Raw genomic sequence first — 21515 nt, 5'->3', positions numbered from 1 at the left:
CAAAGTTTGAAGTGGAAAACTTTTCATGGAAAAATCTTTGCAGAAAACGATTAAATTTTAAGGCTATTTGTACTGTTTGAATCGCCACCACAGACGCAGAGGGTGGGCTGTTAAACTGAGCCGTACATGCACGTCGTCGGCTAACTACATAATTATAACAGGATGTACATTTCCACAGCCCGCACTTAATGATCTCAAAACTTGTTTAGCACTCGTGATACTACTATCCAATGTAGTGCCGACTGCGGACAATGCAGTATTTAGAGAAGATTATTTTAATGAAATAATTGAATTCGTGGGAGAACGGTGGACAGCGGACGCAAACAGAATCTAGAATGGGGTAGCGGGGGCAGCGTTGTGATTTTATTTCCAGCTTGCGGAGCATTCTTAATAGTTTAACATGATATGGTTAATCAACACTTTTTGAAACGTACTCGTGTGTAATCTCTAATGCCCTTACACAAGATATAATTTTATTCAAAACTTTAAATGTATAAATTTATTTTGGGAAGATTTTATCATAAAAATACTGGCAGGGAATGCTTTCTACTTTTGTTATTTAATTTATTTTAATAATTAATTTGACTAACAAAGTGTGGCTTTTATGTTTGTTCATAAACTCTTATGTACACATATTGGACTTCGAAACTTACATTTGCAAATGGAATTATACACAAGTGTTAACAAAATGCTCTCTCATCAAAACAAAATTGGATTACTTAAACGAAAATCAATAGGTGAGCTTATCGAAACAAAGACGCAAGACTGGGATGAAGCGTCGTACGAGATTCTTATATAGAGATAAGGAAAACAAGGATTGTTAGTCGACCGCAAGGTTCCCAGGGAACATTTAGTGCGGCCCGGACCCTCGTTACAATCACCGCTGAATTATTTACCAGCTCCCAGCTTACTGGTCCGAATTGATTTTTGCATAATTTACACGAGAGGAAACGTTGCTAAACCATAAAAAGGCAATAAAACTGAAACCAATACTTTGCAATTGTCGATTTTTGAGACAGTACCTTTTATACAGACGCAAAAGCAATCATCCGGCATGTACGCTTGACTATAACGCAGTTGAATCAAGAATTAGGGAGAATAAAAAATCAGTACAGGTAGTATTAGGATTCAGTGCACGTCGCGTATCGGAGGTTTCGGAGCTGGGGTCTGCGGCGGCGGCTACCGCAGTGCGCTCTCGGCTCCACCGACCGAGAGATAGCTATTCCTGCCTGTTCTAAGACAATTACCGCTACGTAAACGGAAAACCGTTGGAGAGCTCTTTCAAACGTGTCTTCTAATCTTCGGAGCGAGATTGAGGAAAAAAATGCCAGTTTTACATTTTCAAAGCAAAACCAAGATTCGTTTTGTTGTTCGTTTTTCGTATTGAAGGGGTTGCAACGATAGGTGATTTTGTTGGAACATTTTGAACTATAATTGTTTCAATGATTTTCGGAATAAAGGTATGAAAATCTGCGAATATTCCATTCAATGCGTTTTTCAATTACGTTTATCCGATCATCAATTTATTTTAACATTAAATGATATTCATTAACTTATACCCAGATTAAGTTCCTCTGCAAACATTTGACTGATTCCCGGAAACTTGCGTAATGAACAAGTAACATACTACGCGCTTAAAATTTCATTTATATCGCATCTTAATTTAAATACAATTAACCACACTATTTGGTATGAATTAAAATTAATTAATTATGTAAATTTTGTGGCAAGTATAATAATTTTACATTTTAAAGTGCCAAGAGGTTTATTCGAATTGGTTATCGATTTTTTCTTTCCATTTATAATGGCTAAAATTTGATAGTAAACGTGTATATTTAATTAAGTATAGTTAAGTATGAGAAATGGTTATCGTTAGATATACCATTGAAAGAGAATGCCAAACATTCAGGTGACTTTATTTCAAATTTAAGTAAGAGCCCAATATTTTGCAGTATCTCATGCGATCCCTGTGATATCGCATCTAAAGAATAAATACTTAGAACGTTCGAAGCAATTTAGACCTTATCCTATTACACCCACAATTCAGTGAGATGTTTTATGTAATGCGACCGAGGTAGTTCGTAGTGGCGATTTTTAATACACAAAAGTCCTACGTGTAATTTCAATCGATAAAATTTGGCTTAGTCCGTAAGCACATCACTAGATACTGAAATGCCACACTTCCGGCCACAGCATAAAATCAATATAATGAATTAAAATGTATCAAATTAATGAATTCACTGCCCAATGTTTTGTTTACATTCAGAAGTCTATTTATATCAATAAAATATTTGATGTTCAAAACTCGAATTAAAAATATTTTAATAACATGCACTTCATGGTACGAAGTATGCGATACGTTTATAAATATTTTTTCTTCGCAAAATACTACTAGTCTTATTTTGTAAATTTCGAACTTGATCGCATTAGCAGGAAGCTGTACAACGTAATGGGCCAGGCCACGTGAAGTAATTATGGAACTATTTAATGGTCAAAGGTGAACAGAAACGAGGGATTGCAATTTAAAGGTAAAGCAACAAGGTGAACCGGTATCGAGAGCTTCAACATTTCTCTCTGATTACTTAATTTCTAGGCAAATCATTTAGACATAGAGACTTAATGGAAGAAATATTTATAATGTTGGTATACAGGATCATTTTTACAATGCGTTACTAAATGAAACCACATAGAAGAATAAATCATCGATGAATAACAAAATCTGTCGTAAAAATCCCGTTTCTTTCTATTTTTTTTTTATTTTATAGTTTAGAGCGAATGTGTATATTATGTAAGTTAAACTGAGAGTATAATGTTGCTGCTCTGACAAATTCTCTTTGTGTTTTAGTAGTTGCATAAGGGGACGTAAAATTAAAATTACTTTTTATAAAATATTTTTTACATCTATGGTTCGAGTGACTGGTTTTAAGCGTTATTTACAGATAAATAAGTATGTTTTCATTTAATAACCCAAATGCAAAATAACCCCGAATAAATAATTATAACGATTATATTACGATTGCATTTATATTATATTTTTAGACGTTGGAGTAACGTTGTAAATAGTTATCTACAGAAGTTGAATGAAAGTGTTATTTAGAATTAATAATAATAATTTTACTAACATCACATTTGAAATTCCCTAACACATAAAATAAGCTACACAGCGCTACTCTACGATTTCATTCGTTTAAACAGTATTAAATATGATGTAAAATCTAGTAAAGTAATTTTAAAAAGTAAAAAATGGCGCACCGATTAGTCATAAAACCAAAAAAAAAATGTAGATATCCATCACGACAAACACGGCGCGCAAACCTTTCAAGTAGTCAATCACGTTACAGATTTCACGAACGGCCCGAAAAATGACGAATTTTCCCAATTCGATGAAGATGGATCTATGGATGGGTTTCCTAGTTTAGTATGAATGGGTTTTGTGACGTATTCGATACCCTATTCATGAATGCACGCCATTCTACTCGTTTTATGTTTGTTTTGTTGGCTTTTTGTCTAAAAGTTATAAGGGGAGAGCCCGAACAATTTGTAATCCCCATACCCATAGTATATTGTTACTTTGCAACCTTACTTCTCAACATTCGAAAACAAACTTCGCAAGACGATTTAGGTTAATTGGCTGAGCGCGATAATCTCAATGTTCCAGGATTGGTATAAACATATTCAGCGAATGAATTAACTCAGCGTCATCAATGTTTATGTGAACTAGAATAATCCTATTTGTATTAACTATACCGAATAGTGTTGTTTGTGTAAGGAATTCATCGCGTTTAGCGTCTGACTGAGGGCCATTAACAATAAATCCCGTTGTTTGTTGCCACTCCCGCCCGCTTGCTCCCCTACGTTAATCAGTTTCCTAATAGATATCTAGATTATATAAGTCGTGGATAGACACGTCCCTCCTTTTATTTCTGCCCCGGCGAGGTCAACGTGAGCACAATCCTACTTGAAATGTCCGCGATTGTTATTAGATTTGCTTCGAAACTATTTTTAAAACCTCATGGCTTTGGTTCGCTTCTGTTGAAATATGAATTGTTTTGTTACAGCGTTTTATTTATAAGTGACACGAATAACTGGCTGTAAAAATTTTATAAAAGAGTTGACGTATTTTACGGTTTCAGTTTTATTTTGGTGCGATATTATCTTACTTTCAAGTCTCACTAATCTTTTCTTATCTTATTTCACTAATTTTATAAATCTGAATGTTTGTAAAATGTTTGCTTGTCCTAAGAAGTAAACGCAATAACGAGTGGAGCGGAGGCCACGAACTAACAAGCGCAGCGTCCACACATGAGGTGGACAGAAGACCTCATAAAAGTCGCAGGAGGTCGCTGGATGGGGCCGCTTCCAATAGGGCGATCTGGAAATCTTTGCGGGGGGCCCATGTTCACCAGTGGACATCCTGCGCCTGTTAATGATGATGAAACACAATAACCGTTGAACCGATTTGGATAAAATTTGGCAGATGTCTGGACCATGTGTTGGATTAACATATAGGAGTAATTTTTGCTCGAATTCGAATTTTGCTCCTGTGGGTTATATTTGATTTTTTAGGTTTATGCTGCAGGCTATATATAGATAGAGCTATGCGCCGCTACAGTGATGCAGGAATTTTGAAGCAAGAGAGGCTTTTCACCCAGCAAAACCGCTAGCAACGTCTAATGTTTGAATATATAAGTGCGTCAGTGAACGTGTATTGAATTTAGTGTTAAGCAGGCTATTTAACTAGCTACACGATAACATGAGACTTGCTCTTAGTCCTAATTATATAAAAGTATAAAATAAACTTTAGCCATAAATTGTATAACCGAATTTAAAACAAAAAAATTTATTACCTTAGATCTATTTTATTTTAAATTAGTTTAATTATTAGTGCACGCGTGAAAATATTTTTCCGGCATAAAGTTTTCAGGGATAAAAGTTCCACTAGATATTTTTCCAGGTTATAAAATAGCTTATGGCCTTCCCAAGGTCTCTAAAATATCCATGTACCAAATATCATCGAAATCCGTTGAGTCGTTTTTGAGTATATCGCGTTCAGACAGGCGGACAGATGCGGTGGGGACCTTTATTTTACTATATATTTTTTAGAAAGAGAACAATTCCGTCATAAATATTTGTTGCATAACTTTAACCGTTTTCTCAGCGCACGCAACGGAAGTTCTCAAGAGGAATAATTTTTTCCGTTTTTGCAACATTTTTGCATTGATGCTCCGCTCTTATTGGTTATAGCGTAATGTTATATAGCCTATATATAGCCTTCGTCGATAAATGAGCTATCCAACACTAAAATAATATTTCAATTTGAATGCCACTCGCTTCTGAGATTAGCGCGTTTGAAAACTAACAAACTCTTCAGTTTTATAACAGTATAGAAGTACAGATATGGAAACACATTAATAACATAAGTTTTATAGTTTCATGAACAAATGAGTGTGCTCAGGCGAGGTCCGTTTTACTATGACTTAACTGTTTGTTATTTGCCAACTCGGTCTAAAATGCACAGCAAATAGAACATAAACTTTAAACTCCAAAAAACATGGAGGGCCACAAGCTAAATTCTACTTGACGAAAAAAACAGCTAAAGTGAGAGCAAAACGTTAACTCAGTTCCGTTGCTGGAAATCTCGGGGGAGCTGTTTTTAAGCTGCACAAAACATAAATTTTACAGCTCGTTTAAGTTTAGCTCATTATTTCATTACTCGCATTATCTGCTTCGGGCAAAGCTTTCCTTGAGATTGCCCGAAAAGGCGCAAACATTTCATTTACCTGTGTGGATTGTTAGCAAACAGAATTGTTTATGACTCCTATTATAGTTTATTGGCATATTTCGGTAATAACGTTTGAGTAGGAATATTGTGATAATCTTGATTATTATAAACAAGTACAACATCAAAGAAAAGGAGCTATTTAATTTTATTATTTGACTAGCCGTAAGTCTGACGGGTTTATACCACCACAGAAGACGAATTTTCAAAAATCCTTTAGCCCTCACCTACGTTATGTAAGGAACTGCTGTGAAAAACTTCATACTTCTAACAACCCATCGCTTCAAGTCTTTATAGGTCATTTATCCAGTATTAAAATAAAAACCATGAATTAGATATAGCATATTCACATAACATTATGATGTCACATGGATAAATAAAATACTTCTAAATCTGTGTCCATAAATATTTTTATATCCTACCATGCGATGAAAGAAAACGTCGTGAAGAAACAGATGATATGAGACAACGAGTAAACCACGACAAGCCAAGACATGACGGCCGGAACTGAAAAATACGACGACATACGTGATTTACACGGGGAAAATTTCAAACTACTCGCATCAGATATGCAAAAGAATAACGACATACAACTTTATATTGAAGATTTATTTTGAGTATTACGGATTGATACTAAACTAGATGTAAGTAGTATAGTTGAGTTAGTAAATAGATCCACAAAGGAACACGATAATCAGGTAAAAGCTAGATTTGCATAATTTAGGTAAATCTGTTTGTAACTCGGGAGAATACAATGACGATTATATTCCGATAGATCTTGTTAATAGTAAACGGGAAGTGGCCATTGTACAATTACTAGGGAAAGTAAAACCTGGTCAAATACTAATAGGGACTTATACCCTGGGACGATTCCATATAGAAACTATTTCGATTTCGTTAACGTACGAAAAGGTAACGGAGGAAAAAACAACGGAATAAAAGAGCAGTAATTTTTTTGTAACAGCTATTTTGTTATAATAACGCTATTTCCATAAAAGCAACATGGTTTACATTCACGCGTGGTAAAAGTACAAAACGCGTATCATTGCATGGAAAATTTCTTGACATTCCAGTCACGTTTAATATTTCTTATTTCCTTCGTCTCATTTGTCCTCGAGTCAGAATGACATCAAGACTGTATTTGAGTGTTTTTGTACCGATTTTTTAGATTGCGATTTTTTACTTACGCTACAGTTTTTACACGAATGTGTCCCAATCTTATTTGAAACATGCGTTCATTTGTACATAATGTTGCTATTTATAAATTGCTTTTTTATTTATTGTGGATGAAACAGGATCGTTTTTCGGGACGATAAGTTCAATTTATTTTTACGTTTAAAATGAATTGAGTTTTGATGGAAATATATATACTTGTTATGGTACATGAAATTATGAGTTTTATGTCGATGATTTTTAGCGGGAGTAAATTGCCTTCCGAACTAACAGATAGGTAATATCAAAATTTAGTCAAGCCGAAAATAAACAATGCTTTGTAGAAAACAATAACACTTTATTAAAATATATATGTTAAATAAAGAGATAATATATTGTATTTCAATATATAATATAAGTCCAATATTATAATTTATTTCACTGTTAGTCACAAATATTAAGTCCCGATTGAGAGGTCTCATGTCGCTCGAAATCAGTCGTAGGCATACATGTAATATGAGTAAACGCTTTGTACATTTCACCGGTATTGCCTTCCATTTGATATTGGATAGCAATTTATTTATCATACATATTGCGGCTGGGAGCGGGCACCGAATCTCGCTGCAAACGCGGCTTTCTTTCTAGAGGAAATCAAGAATCGAATACGTGTTGTGAATTTCATTGGTGCTTGGGTGTCGTTTAATTTTGTACAATGTGGAGTAGTGGCCACTTTAACTGAAGGCTAATTAATCCTTTTTTTTTTTAATAAAATACAAATTAAGTTAGATACTATGAAAAGCGATGACAGCCTAATGGGAATGGAACGCTCTGCGGAACCAAAGGCCGTAGTTTCAAAACCTAGAGGCACGCTCTGACTTTTCTAAAGTTATGAGTGTATTCTTGAGAATTATTGCTCGCTTCACGGCGAAGGAACACATCGAGAGGAAATCTACATACCTGAGAATTCTCCATAAGAATTCCGAAAGTATGTGAAGTCTGCCCATCCACACTGGGCTAGTGTGCTGGACTAAGGCAGTGGGTAGTATATAATACAGGGCTGGTATTACTATAGTATATAAGATTTGTACACTAATTAGGTCAGCTTTATAAAAAGAAAATTGCTTGGCAATAATGCAATTCTTGGTCATATTGTAATTTTCCGGGCCGCCCTTTATATAATAGTTTTTCAAACGCAATTAACTACATCAAGTAGCTCACGATAATAGCAGCTGTAACATCTTATTTATAAGACTGAAAATACACTATTTATAATATTTATATTAAGTTAAATGTAATATATTATATAAAAAATAATTCGTTGATTAGGGGCCGTTTAAGTATTACGCAACGCAATTTTCTTGTAAAACGTTACCATGCGTTTCAAGGGCGGGAGGGAGGTTCCCTACAAAGAGTTATGCAATATTGTTTTTTTTTTATTTTAAAACAATAACAAAGATATTTAAGCGACTTTCCGGTATTTTGCGTAAAATAATTGTGAATATTAGAAAAAAAATTGTAAATTTAGAGTTACATAACTTTTAGAGGGGGAGCGGGGAGTACTGGGGCCTTATTCTCTATCCCGCGCGTTATTTTCACAGTGCGTAACAAGCACGTAACACAACGCAACATGTTTAGGACTATAGAAATTTGGCTTACAGAATACCATTCCACGCACACTTCTCGAAGATAACATGACACGGCCGCGTTACGCGTTTACACTATCATACAGAATAAGGGCCCTAGAAAACGTTACGCCGCGTTACGTGGAGGAGTGGGGAGGTCAAATATCTTCAAAAATTGCGTTACGTAATACTTGAACGGCTCCTTACACGTTTCAATGATTATGGAATACATTTTTAAAACATTAATAAATAAGTAAATATACAAATAAAAGACAAAAACAATTTTGTTGAATGAATTAAGATAAATGCTTTTATAATATTTTATCACGACAATTATTTAAAATTAATTGACGCAAATAATGATGAATGCTGTTGTAACCCGCAATGGACACTTTACCGCACGGTAATTTATGGGTATTTTTTATTCATATACCAAAAAAGTAGGCTTTCATTATGTTTGTTGACATTTTTAATCATATGGGTGTGGGAATACTCCCTTAAGTGTCATGCTAGTTAGGCGTATTTGTAAGTTTTATATTAGTAAGTTTCTTACGTAAGATACATATGAAAAATGTACTAATGTAAACAAATTAATTACCTGGTAACTAAATCAGACGTCCTTATTTTTCTCGAATTAGCTTACGGAGAACTTACGACTGTAAAACTTACAAATGGAATTTCCCCTTGAAGTGATTTATGACGCGTTTAATATCTTACGTAATATACCTATGAAAAATGTACAAATGTAAAAAAATAATAAATTGGTAACTAAATCAGACGTCCTTATTTTTCTCGACTTAGCTTACGTAGAACTTACGACTGTAAAACTTACAAATGAAATTCCCCCTTAAAGAGATTCATGTCTGGTTAGACGATTGAATCGCATCCGTAACGAATATATCCGGGGTAACCTCAGCATCCAGAAAGCGCGAGCTAGTCTTGCAGAAATACTAAGGCCAATAACAGTTTTACTATGGTGGATATATTAGAAAAAAACAGTTACTATTGTCTGCAAATGAAAACTTTGCCACTGAGCACATTGTAAAGATTCTTTTTTTAAAAATAATGAGGTGATTCAGTAATTTTAGCCATGTATACGTTTTTTCTTGCATTATATTTATATATAGCACAGTTCCATAGCAACAAACATGAGCTATAAAAGATGCAATCGTTTTATAATAAGTCGATATAAACATTTCCATAACCATTTTGCAAGCGCCATAACTTGTTCAATAAGTGCATCGTAACATCGATAATATGGTTTCATTTAGATAGATGCAAATGTTTTGAAGCGGGAATACCCCGGTGGTCCCGATATTGCGTCTTCGTTTCCCGTGCCACCCTCCCCCCCCACAGACTTCCTCACCTCGACTATCTCACTTTTAATCGCTCCCTCGAGAATTTATTAAAAATCGTGCTCGATTTTTTCACTCTATACATTATGTGCGCAGTCAATTTACGTGCAGTGCCATTTCTTTGAATTTCTTTCGTTTTGTTATTTTATGTTTTGTTTGTTGGTTAATGGAAAGAAAATTTTCAAGTAAGAAGTTCAATGAAAATTTATTTCACAGAATATTGATCATAAGGTGTGCAATTTTATACTCTATGTTTAATAGTGGAAAGTGGATAGTGTGACAATAATTGCCTGCTTATAAATTAAAATATATTAGAAAGAATCTTGCTCTGGTTAGAAAAAGGAGTTTACATACTCGATCATTATTCATGCATCAGGATAAATTCATCCGTCTATTCTTCAAATTCCACCGCTATTAGTAATTTACGACAGAGGAAAGTTCACGTCATACGTAAATCTTCGTTAAGTACACACCGGTATGTGGAGGGAGTAGGTACCGAAACGCAATAATTTAAAGAGTTAGCGGGTGAAAACGTTAGTGAAGTTGTAAAAACTTCATTCTGTGAATTCCACACATTTCTAGACTAAAGTTGTGGGTTTAACTTGAAATTTATGCCTTGTGAGTGTTCACGGTGTTAAGCAAGAAGGAGAACACGTTAGCATCGCATACATCACGTGGGACGTGGCGTATCGCGGCGACAGTGCATGTGCAAGGTGCTTGTGGCCCGCACCACCCCGGACAAATATATACGCATGCAACGTGCCCTGGGTGTTATGGCGCGTCGTTTCACGTCATGTGACGATAGCTTGTGGTCATTTTGATAGCACGCAGCCGAGGCTTGTGTGAATTTACTGCTTATTATACTAAATAGCCGGGATTCTCTGGTATAGTGTAATAATGCTCTTTAGGTATGAAGAAGACTAAAATATTTAATTACTGACTAAATGAAGTTTCTTAACTTCCCTTTAAAGAAAGGAATTAACGTGACCAAGTCTGAAACGATATCAATAAATAGATATATTATTTTATATTCTCTTGTAGACGATTTCGTTAACAAGAAATATTTGAATATGTTTCCTTCTAAATCAAGTCCCAGGCGACATAGCGTCGCATTGCCTGAAGTTTGCTCATGATCAGAAATACCACAAGTTCCTAATACAATCTTAAATCGACAACGATAAATGGCAAAATGACGAGTGACGGCTGGCATTAACCGAGTGCTTACAAGTAGCTATCCCACACCTCACGCCTCACCGTATAATGAAACCCATTTGCATTCCGAGATGTGAAAAGTCGCGCTTTCCACGAGTGTCGATTCTTGTGCCTAGGGATTTCCAACTTCGTATGCATTCCCGATTCTATTCTCACTTCCGCTAAACAGTCTCAGCTTTAGATATGTATAAAGTATCAAGAAAAAGAGATCGTTAGCTTTTATGGCTATGTTGCGAACACTTTAACAGTTGATTGGTTCGAGTGAGGGTTTCTTTCCCACTTATTTGACGTGGAATTATTGATCTCGCCTTTGATAGTTCTTTCCTTGAATTCAATTTAAATATATCAATAAGTATAAATTCATATAATACGAAAGAAAAATTGATATTCTTTTTATTTGTTTAAATATGTTTATTTATTCCTAGCTCTAAAAAATAATTGTTAAGGTGTCTGTCAGTAAAAATACGCGCATAAATCTAATCACATTACGTAAATACAGCTCTTACATTTTGTTTATGTCTCGTAGCGGCAAATTAACTCTTGTTATTAATACAGAATCAATAAAAAACATCTCATGTGAAAAGCTGAGCAGTCAACCTAGATAAACGCAGTCAATGTGGCGCCATGGACGAGACGTACGTGATTTCTTGAGATCCGTGCCGACTACGCACCGTCTTTAGTATTGGATTTCTTTTATCCTTCACTAACCTTATGTAAATTCTTTTTTATTTCATTAAAACTATTCCTTATTTTTAAAGCATAATAATTCACTTTTGTTTAATGATTTCTTGTGTTTACGCGAATGTTACACATTAAAAATAAACTATTTTTTGGATTTTATCGTGGTTCTTATATTTTAATTTTTTTACCGACGTCTCGAAGTCTTTGCAGCTTTCGTGGTCATGGGGGGGACTGAAGTGTTAGTCATCCGCAAAGTTAAATAAATCAAAGTTACAATATCTACCTACATTTTACAATTATATAACTTAAAATTTATTTTATTTTTTCGATTTTGTGTCTTATTTTTTCTAATATCACATGTCACACCTTTATGTTTTACATACCGTTCTATAATGTAATTAGATTTCAATAACGCTTCAAAGGTTAAATAAACTTACGTCATTAAAGGAACCTTATCGCTTGAAACTACTAAACTATTAATTGAACGGGTACAGAATACAAGGGTGTTTTTACACCCGATGCCACGTGCTTGTAAATGCGTAGTAGGATCCAGAAATGCGCGGCATTCTTTGCTTTTTGCTCACAAGTCGACGTTAACAGCGCATATTGAGAACGCGAACCGGCACGTTTCGAATACCCACCGACACAATTCCGTGTTGAAGAATTTTTATAGAATATTTTAAAAATATTAAACTTTATGAGATTTGCAACAAAGACAGCGCCAGTAAGACTACGCGATAATACGATCGTGGATGGTTTTGGCGCGCTGTTAGTAATAAAAACTTTTGTAATTAGACTCATTTAGGGCAAGGAACCCGCAGTTGACGCGGTGTCGTGCCAAAAGAGGCAATTATTTTTATAACGCTCGGTAACTCCTCTGATTCGTTCGTGACCGCTAACCTATAGTTTTTGTATCGTTGAATTCCGTTCTAGAAACGCGATATTAGGTCATGAAATGGGTGGAAGTGGCGCCGGCTCTATCACAACAGCATTTTATGATTAACGTTTAATTATCGCGGTGGCTTATTTTTATCTGCATAATTTTATCATATTATTCAGAATACGTAACAAGCTTATAACACAGAAAATTAAAATAGATTTAAATTGGTAAATAAAGCATTTCCAGAGGTGACAAACTACTCTATCTAATTTTCATTTTTTTCCCAAAGGTCCATGTACACATTGGAATCTTCTTAAAACAAAATAAATCCTATAACACAGAAAATTGCAATAGATTTAAATTGGTAAATAAAGCATTCCTAGAGGTCACAACCTATCTTACCTACTTCGTATTTTTTTCTAAAAGGGCCATGTATAGACCGGAATTTTCTCAGAGCATATTAAGGCCTGTAACACAGAAAACTAAAATAGATTTAATTTGGTAAAAAAAACATCCCCAGAGGTAAGCAGCTAACTATCTTACCTAATTCGTTTTTTTTTCTTAAAGGGCCATGTATAGACCAGAATTTTCTCAGAGCATAATATGGCCTATAACACAGAAAACTAAAATAGATTTAATTTGGTTTAATTTAATCATTCCCAGAGGTCACAAACTTACCTAATTCGTATTTTTTTGTAAAACGGCCATGTATGGACCGGAATTTTCTTAGAGCATGATAAAGTTATAAACACGAACTGTTAGTAAACTAAGAATCAGAAAATGATTCGTGTTAAAAATAATCGTCACCCATTCCGGTCCCCGCCGTGTCAGCCTGTGACAGCGACTTGCGACCCACCGCTCGTAAAAACTTTCCTAATTATGTACATTTTGTACTTTGTAGCCAAGAAGCGCGGCCAGTCGTAGTACATTACTTTCGAGTCAATTTCGTGTATATCTCGTGTCAACAGAAAGCTGAAATTAAGACACACTGGCTTTACAACTTGAACTCGAATTTTTCATTTTTATTTGCATTTAAAATAAAAAAGTTTGTTAACAATGTTATTATTTGTTTCATACTTGCAATACATTTCTATACTTCATTTTACGAAAAAATATATTTCTATAAATATTAATTATAGAAATGCAACATTTTTTTTTATTTTATCCGGGTTTTTCATAATATAATTTTCTCTTGATGTTTTGAAGACTTTGTAACCTTCATCATGACGGGGTGGGTCTGCCGCGTGACCATGAAGGCTGCAGTCTACATTTCGATGTCTAACATTAGTATAAATATATGAAATAGTATTATTAATTATAATTATGTTCTATAATCATGCTCTTTCAGATATGAAAATACAATTTAAAAAGTCCAAAAGAACAAAAAAATAATTTAAATTGCGTAATTAAAAAAAATCATTTAGAGTTCATTTTTCATTATCAATATCAGATATCACTGTAGACATTGAGCTGTGTGATCTCCGGTGATACTTGCACAAGCAACAAACTTAAATGGAAACCCTGATCGCGGTGAGATAAATGCGAGTCACCTTCGGTATCGAACGGTTTAAGATTACGCACTGTATTATATTTTATTAAACCAATGTACAAGAGCCGCATGGATTTTGTGATCTTGTTAATAGGTACTATTTTCGTCTGAGTTTACTATTGTTTGCTTTGATTCTTATTAATACAGTTTATTGCCTAAAATGTAGGATTATTCGATGTTACCTGTTACAAATATTTTACGCTATATAATATAATCAAGTTTCGATTTGCTATTCTTAAGATAAAGTTCTAAACTGTCGTAAAATCCAACGTTATTTAAACCAGATTCAGCAATTACGTATGAATGATATTGAAAACACACGTGTAGCAGAATGCATGGCAATAACATTCTAATATCTAATTCACGGGCTTACCCCCTAAACATAAAGTACACAACAGCGGTTGTGCGAGCGTACAGCGGGGGAGCGTATCTTGGGGCCGCGCCGGGCCCGCCACACTCGCGCTCTCCACGCCGCGCCGCGCTACGCCGCACCGCGCACAATGAGGGCCTGTAAAGTAATGCGTCCGCACTCCGCAGTAAACGCGCACAGTTCCGTAATCTGTTACATTTTACGTCACACGTTGTTTTGTTTCCTGGGAATATTTTTACAGCGCCGACCGGACGACCCATCCGACCCAACGATGCTGCGTCTGCATAAAACTCGACGAAATTTTACGTGTTTTCGACACAAGGATTATGAAAGAATCGTAAACTTGAACTAGGATTTTTCTCCGAGAATCTCAAGGTATTTTCTCGGCGATGTAATGTTTTTTCACAGGGAAAATATAAAACGAAACCATTAAGAGTTGTTTACGCGGCGTGCATAAATACAAATGAACGACTGTGGTTAAGACTATAGTGAGAAAGTTTCGCAATTATTGTAATTACGAGTCGACCGAGGAGCATCCAGTCTCGGCTCAACGTCATATTTCCTACTTAATCGCGCTGAGTTCGTAACATTGTTATAAATAAGTCAATTTATTATGTTCGTTATGAATCACGTTGCGCGTAATGTGGTTGAAATTTAATAACCATTGAAAATTAAATCCACCGTTGTAACATAATAAACCGAACTGATGGATAGTGAGGGCCACAGTTTCAGGTGAGGATTGCGTGTTACGTAAATACGAGTATCCAGATAAAGATATTGCGGTCGTAAGATAAAATTTTATGAATATGGGCTAATCTCTTTGAGTAAAGTAGAATGTACGGTCAAAGGCATTAGTCATCGAGAGTGCACAATAAAACCCGAAAAGGCGAATTTAATTCGCACATGAATGTACACTTAACGTATTAAAATGGCGATGAGTTACGGAGTAGCCCGCTGTAAAATATTCATCTTAAAAAAGCGACATTTAAATCTCCCCCCGTAACATGAGTAACGGCTTATTTGGGCATTGGGCGGGAGCTCATTCGTCAAACGAGTCCAATGAACGAGCCAATCAGTTAGAGTATGTTTTCTGCTTAACAACCCTGTAACTGCGTTTCCAAATGTTCAGCGCGTTGCGTATGACACATAACCGCTTATTCAACAAATTACTTTGCATACTAAACGACTTGTGTAAACATTTTGTTTTCCTTTCTATTTTTCTCATTATAAGGTTTATGGTTGGTCTTGGCATACTTTCTCTGTAATTATTTAGCATTATGAGAATTAACTTTTAAAGTCTGAAGGTGAGACGCGGTGCAATGTCGTGCATTAATTGGTAGTGGGTGATTATTTTTCTTATAAAAAGTTCTAGTTTCTAATTTCATGTGTAATAAATTACGTATTAATCTATATAAGTCGATTTTTATAAATTTTGATATGACTTATACTCTGTAGAATTTGCATGCACGTAGATCAAATGTAACTTTACATTCTCATATTTACGCTTTTGTTAAAATGTCTGAACATTTTGAGGCCTTTATGTTAAAACAGCTCGGTCGTCAAACTTAGAAATGTTAAATGCTATATAGGGACTCATATAGACCATACAAGCAAATAAACCAACCCTCACACTTACAAAACAGAGAGATTTAAAACTCTAAAGCCACTAAACTCTTACAATTAAACATGGAAAAGCATTCCACGCAACACCAACAAATCCATTAAACCAAACAATACAATATGCGTGCAATTATGAAAAAGCCGAGTTAAATAAAAGCTATATCTGTTCAAGAAATAAACATCTCGTACAGGATTACTCGGTCTGACGTTAATACAAATTGAAGAGGTCAGTCCTACCACGGGTGGTATCTCGTTGTTTTTTACACTTTTTAATCTTGTATAAGGGTGGGTGCAGGCTGGCGGAGCGCTGTGCTCTTCATCGGCTTTTTACCACTAATTAATCACCAAGCGATGATTAATCAGTGCACCCGCGCGAGCATTTAAAGCGGACTTTAATGATTCGTTTGTCGGACGATAGTATTTCTTCCGTTCAGTAGTCGGCGCGTGCCGCGGACGGCTTTATGCCGCCTGTTTTACCATTATTTACGACTTCAATGAATTTTTCAGGCGGTCTTAAGTGATATAAATTGCTTTGATAATAATTTGCGGGTTTGTTCGTGTTATGTGAAGGAAATTAATTCAATAAAAGACTAAATTCCGAGAGGGAAAAGTAAAAAACTTTGTTGGTAATAAAACGTAATGAGAGAACGTTAATTAGGCTTAACTTGATAACATCAAAGTAATGTTTTTTCCTGGATTTGCGCATTTTTTTGAATAAATTATTCTTTAACCAAGAATCAAGTTTTGATAAATTAGTAAAAAAAAATACCTTTTGTCTTAAACCGGCAAATCCGTGAAATTACCTGAAACAAAGAAAAATCATTAAAATGACAAAACGGCACGGTACACTGTTTTAATTACTGTAGTTGAATAACACCATTCAAAGTTGGGAATGATGAAAGAAAAACATGGGGGAGGGGACTGCGCTTTTATTGAAACCAATCTCACCACTTGCCTCGACTGACTGCGCTGCGAACTGAATGCGAGTAATTGCTTCGTCATTCAGATGATCGCAGCTTTACCCGCTTGTCTTGTTGACTGTACTTGTAGGCACTCGCTTTGTGCACGCTGCCTTACGTCGGCTGACATGTGCCCATTGTCTCCGAGTTTCGCAGTTCCCTTTTATGACGGCAACAAGTTTCACTGAGCATTGTGGACGGAATCTTTTTAATGGTAATTTCACCGTTTCATAAAAAAAATGTAAAAATTGCGGTTTCGGGATTGTTTGCAACTAAATATTACTTTTGCTTGTAAGTGATATGATTGTTATATTTTTGTGAACTTATTTATTTTTTCGACGTAGTCAATAGTTTGATTGCGTTAGAGTTATATTGTTTACTCTTAAAAACTAGAAACTATAAGAAAACAACAATTTATCGGATCAGTGTCAAGTCCGTTGTCTAGTTTGATTTCTTAACAGTCGAGCCAAAGAAAACATTTTCTTTTGTTGTACTGTTCAATAAGATAAATGCTTTTGTTTTCGTGTCGGCTGACTATAAAAATTGCCAGCATTATTTATAAGAGGGGACATTTTGGTAAATTATATTGTTTAAAACTTTTATCACGTTCTTTTTGAAAGAAGTGGACAAATTTAAATGACGAAAATATTTTAATTAATTAATTAACTAACGCCTAAGCGCCGAATGTTTATTCGACGAACACTTTGGGTTTTGTTTGATAAGTAATGGTTTATTTTACGTCGATATTAACGTTTTTGTAGCGTGATGTTAATGAATGTTAACTTTATAACGTTAATTAAAACTACTCAATAGTAATACTCATTCGTGGAATATCCAAGTCAACGACCCAAACAATTAAACTCGACGTTAGTCAAAATTGCGTACAAAGTAAATTATAAGATGTTGCACAGCATGCGCTCTCCATATTTTCATTTTCATTTCGGAAATCGCAAGGAAGCCGAGGAAAAAAAGACAAAATGAAAGGAGAGTCTGTTTTAATGGGTTAATTAGCCAGCGATCCGCCGGTCGGAGCTTTAATTAAAATGAAAAATTTTCGTGACTAGACTGTGAGAATTAATTGCTCCCTTTCGTGGAACTATTCAGGTGAGAAGGGAGTAAATAAAGAGGCCACAGGGCACAAAGAAATATCTAAGTAATTACAATTAACAATCTTAATTCCTGTATCCAAAAAAATTACGATTTCGTTTGACAGTAAATTCCGAGTTGGTTTACTGGGATATCTTTAGCAAATTGTTATTAAAAGACGTACAATTATTAAAAGTATTTTTATTATTATACAGAATCTTCTACAAACATATTACTTCAATATTATTTCATCAGTATAACATGCGATAATCTTATGTAGAAACACAAGGCAACCTGAAGTAGCTCAGAAAAAGCAAAATAAATCCCTACATTAACAAATTGCGTTCTTAAACAGCAATAAACTATGTAAATTCGTAATTTAAATTACAAACAGCGATGCGACACGTCAGGAATGGTCGGGTGGCCGTAGGTGGCGGTTAAAAGTAGCATTTTCAGTTGGGCCGTGGACGCGAGCGGCGCGATAGCGAATGTCACTGCGAGTGAATTATGAGCCGCAGCCCGCGTTAATTGTCGCTGACGAGGCGACAAACTGGACTCTCATTTCAACTACTGTACTTGCCTTGCAACTAGCCGATGCATATTACTTGCATATAGACGTTTTTAAGGAGTTTGGAAATGGCTCTATTTAAGTAATATCGATTTGCAAATATTAATAAAAAAAAGTTCACAATATAAAGGATAAAATAACCTTATGATTAAAAAGTAAAAATTACCCTGTGGGTTAGAAGGAAATTAATAAATGATATGTAATTATTATAATAATAGTAAAATTCCATAACTTGTTTCAAGCAAATATTGAGTGCATAATATGCAAAAAGAAAAAAACAATATGGAAGTTTTCTCAAGAACAGTTACGAAGTTGTTTTTACATACACTTTAAAGGTATCTCGGTGTTCCATTTACAGACAGCTGGGAAGAGTCTGGAATTATTTTAATTTGAGCATCCATGCGAGAACAGTCTCGGCATAGCCGTCTTACTATTTTCGGCTAAAAGTCAGCGCTTCGATCGATAAATGAGATTAAAACGAAATTCACGCAGTTTCCTATACATTGCATTAATTTTCAAATCTAAAACCGATTGATCTATCATCAATATGAGGGACATATGTGTTGGGATGAATAGGTAATTATACATGGAACACTTGAACGATATTATTAGCAATTTGCTTCGCTCTACCAAAAACATATAGAGCAAGTCACGTCCAAACTTTACGCCACAAATAGGTATCCCCGTGTTCACAGCGTTGTTTTAGAAACATTAACTAACTTGAGTGTACGCCAAAAACGGGAACATTTTAACGTTCAGCGACGGCGTATTGTCAGTGTTGTTCTGGCACCAGCCAAAAAATCCCTTGTATTATATACCGTTCGATATAGTCCACACGAAAACAAACAAACGAAACGTCCTAACAAATATTTGCGATGAGCCTGAATGATTGTAAATTTTCAGCTCCATCGGCAGCTGTTTACGTGCGAATAAAAATATTTTAATTAATAACATTTTAAACTATTATGTCGTTTAAAATATAACATTACTTTCATTAATTAATATGAACGAAGACCTTGAATGGTGGTGCTATTGATGGTAGGATATATTTTCCCAAATAAATGAATCGCATGCTGGGATCAGCCTGTGTATATCCTGTTCAAACATGTCAGCATAATTGTGTCAATTCACGAAGAGTTTCTGTATGGACCCCAGTCCGGTTACTATCAGGTCCAGTGGCGTCACTTTGAACTGTCCGTGTAATAAAAAGAATATAGCTACCTATACACCCTACCTACTTTCCTAAATTTACGAAGACGCCAAAGACAAAAGATAGTTAAAACTTTTCTAAAATTAGCTTAAACCAACTATAACTATTATTCAATTATTTAATATCAACGTATTTTAATAACATAGTACTAATAGATCAACTATAATATAAGATTCTACCAAAATTACGAAAAATTTAAGTCCGTACATTGGCCCTAAACTGCAAAAATTTGCCAAGTATATATACAAAGTTAAATGATACTAGCCATATTGTACGTTGGGCCGCCGGGACCGTGCATAGAAAACAAGTAACACTAATTCAATTAACTCACATTATTTTATATATAATGTATCTCGAGAGTACTCATCTAATTTAGGTTGTACAGGAAAAAAAAACACAAGATAAAGGGTTTATTCCCAAACTGTTTAATTCGACGTAAATGCGACGATTTTCGTGTGTTCGTCTATGTGTGGTAGATTTAATATAAATTTATTAAATGCACCCACTTAAGAGTGAAAACACTCCAATATTATTGTGAAATAATGCTTCATCAAGCGTTATTGCCAATGCCTTTTCCTTTTAAATACTATTCCAAAATATTGTCTCAGGTGATTCTTTTTACTTTGCAAACGTTGATATGATTTTAATGGTTTCCAATTTCGTTCCAGCCTGGCTCCGTGAATCGTGGTGGTTTAGCAGCATTATCTAAGTATGTGCAACGGCTCAGGCTCGCAACATTGGTCCGATGGCTATCTTGTTTGCTTTTATCCTTATAGAAAATTTCGTGCATCCCAGTGAATGCATCGACGAGCCTTCCAATATCAGAGGGATTATCCACTGTAAAACGTTGTAAAATTTTCTTTTGGCGTCGTGAATAGCGACTCAAATGCACGGGCATAAGGTCTACATTGATGCGGAACAGAAAAGAATTTGTATTTTGCCTAAATATCGGTAACGGATTGGCGTGGCTATACGTGGTAAGATAAGAGTGCGAGTTGCATGGTGATACATTGAATGGATTACTGCATTGAAGTCTGCTTTGTGAGGCTCACTGGTCAAACATATTTTAATGTTATTATTCTGGATATTTTAGTATAGTACAAAAGACCATTTCATATAAAAATGATCTATTTCATGTTTATTGATTTTAATATATTTTCACGTATAGAATTTAGAGGAACTTATATCTTTTTTTCTAGATTAAACCTAATCGTTAAACCAGCAACTGAGTAATGTAATAAAAAGTATGTTTTATTACTTATAAACAACTATATTATAAAAATAATAATGGAGACATTGACGAGCTTTATGGAAAATTATAGTCAACAGAAATATGATTGGTGTAGGTCTAAACTGTTAGTTCACACTGGTTTCAGTTAACAGTGATAATCTAATTGAGCCAGCTAAGCTAAAGGGACAGATCGACTTGCAGCATGGCTGTATAATATAGTTATGTCATCCCTGTGCTAGTT

The 21515-nt window shown here is 34.9% G+C and overlaps 1 protein-coding gene across 3 annotated transcripts in view; it reads right to left on the bottom strand.

Moving 5' to 3' along the window:
• Positions 1 to 21515, bottom strand: part of LOC115440977 (protein muscleblind) — a 253444-nt gene that overhangs the window by 178949 nt on the left and 52980 nt on the right. For 2 of the 3 annotated variants that reach the window (XM_037441982.1, XM_037441980.1), the window contains exon 3: positions 16990 to 17023. The exons of the other annotated variant lie outside the window; for it this stretch is intronic. The gene's annotated coding sequence lies outside the window, so the exon portion shown is untranslated. The remainder of the gene's footprint in view (positions 1 to 16989; positions 17024 to 21515) is intronic. 3 annotated transcript variants of the gene reach the window in all.

Source organism: Manduca sexta, chromosome 23 (genome assembly GCF_014839805.1).
Source record: "Manduca sexta isolate Smith_Timp_Sample1 chromosome 23, JHU_Msex_v1.0, whole genome shotgun sequence".
Classification (NCBI taxonomy): Eukaryota; Metazoa; Arthropoda; class Insecta; order Lepidoptera; family Sphingidae; genus Manduca; species Manduca sexta.
The sequence above is the reverse complement of the archived record's forward strand: the minus strand, read 5'-3'. Positions and strand labels throughout refer to the sequence as shown.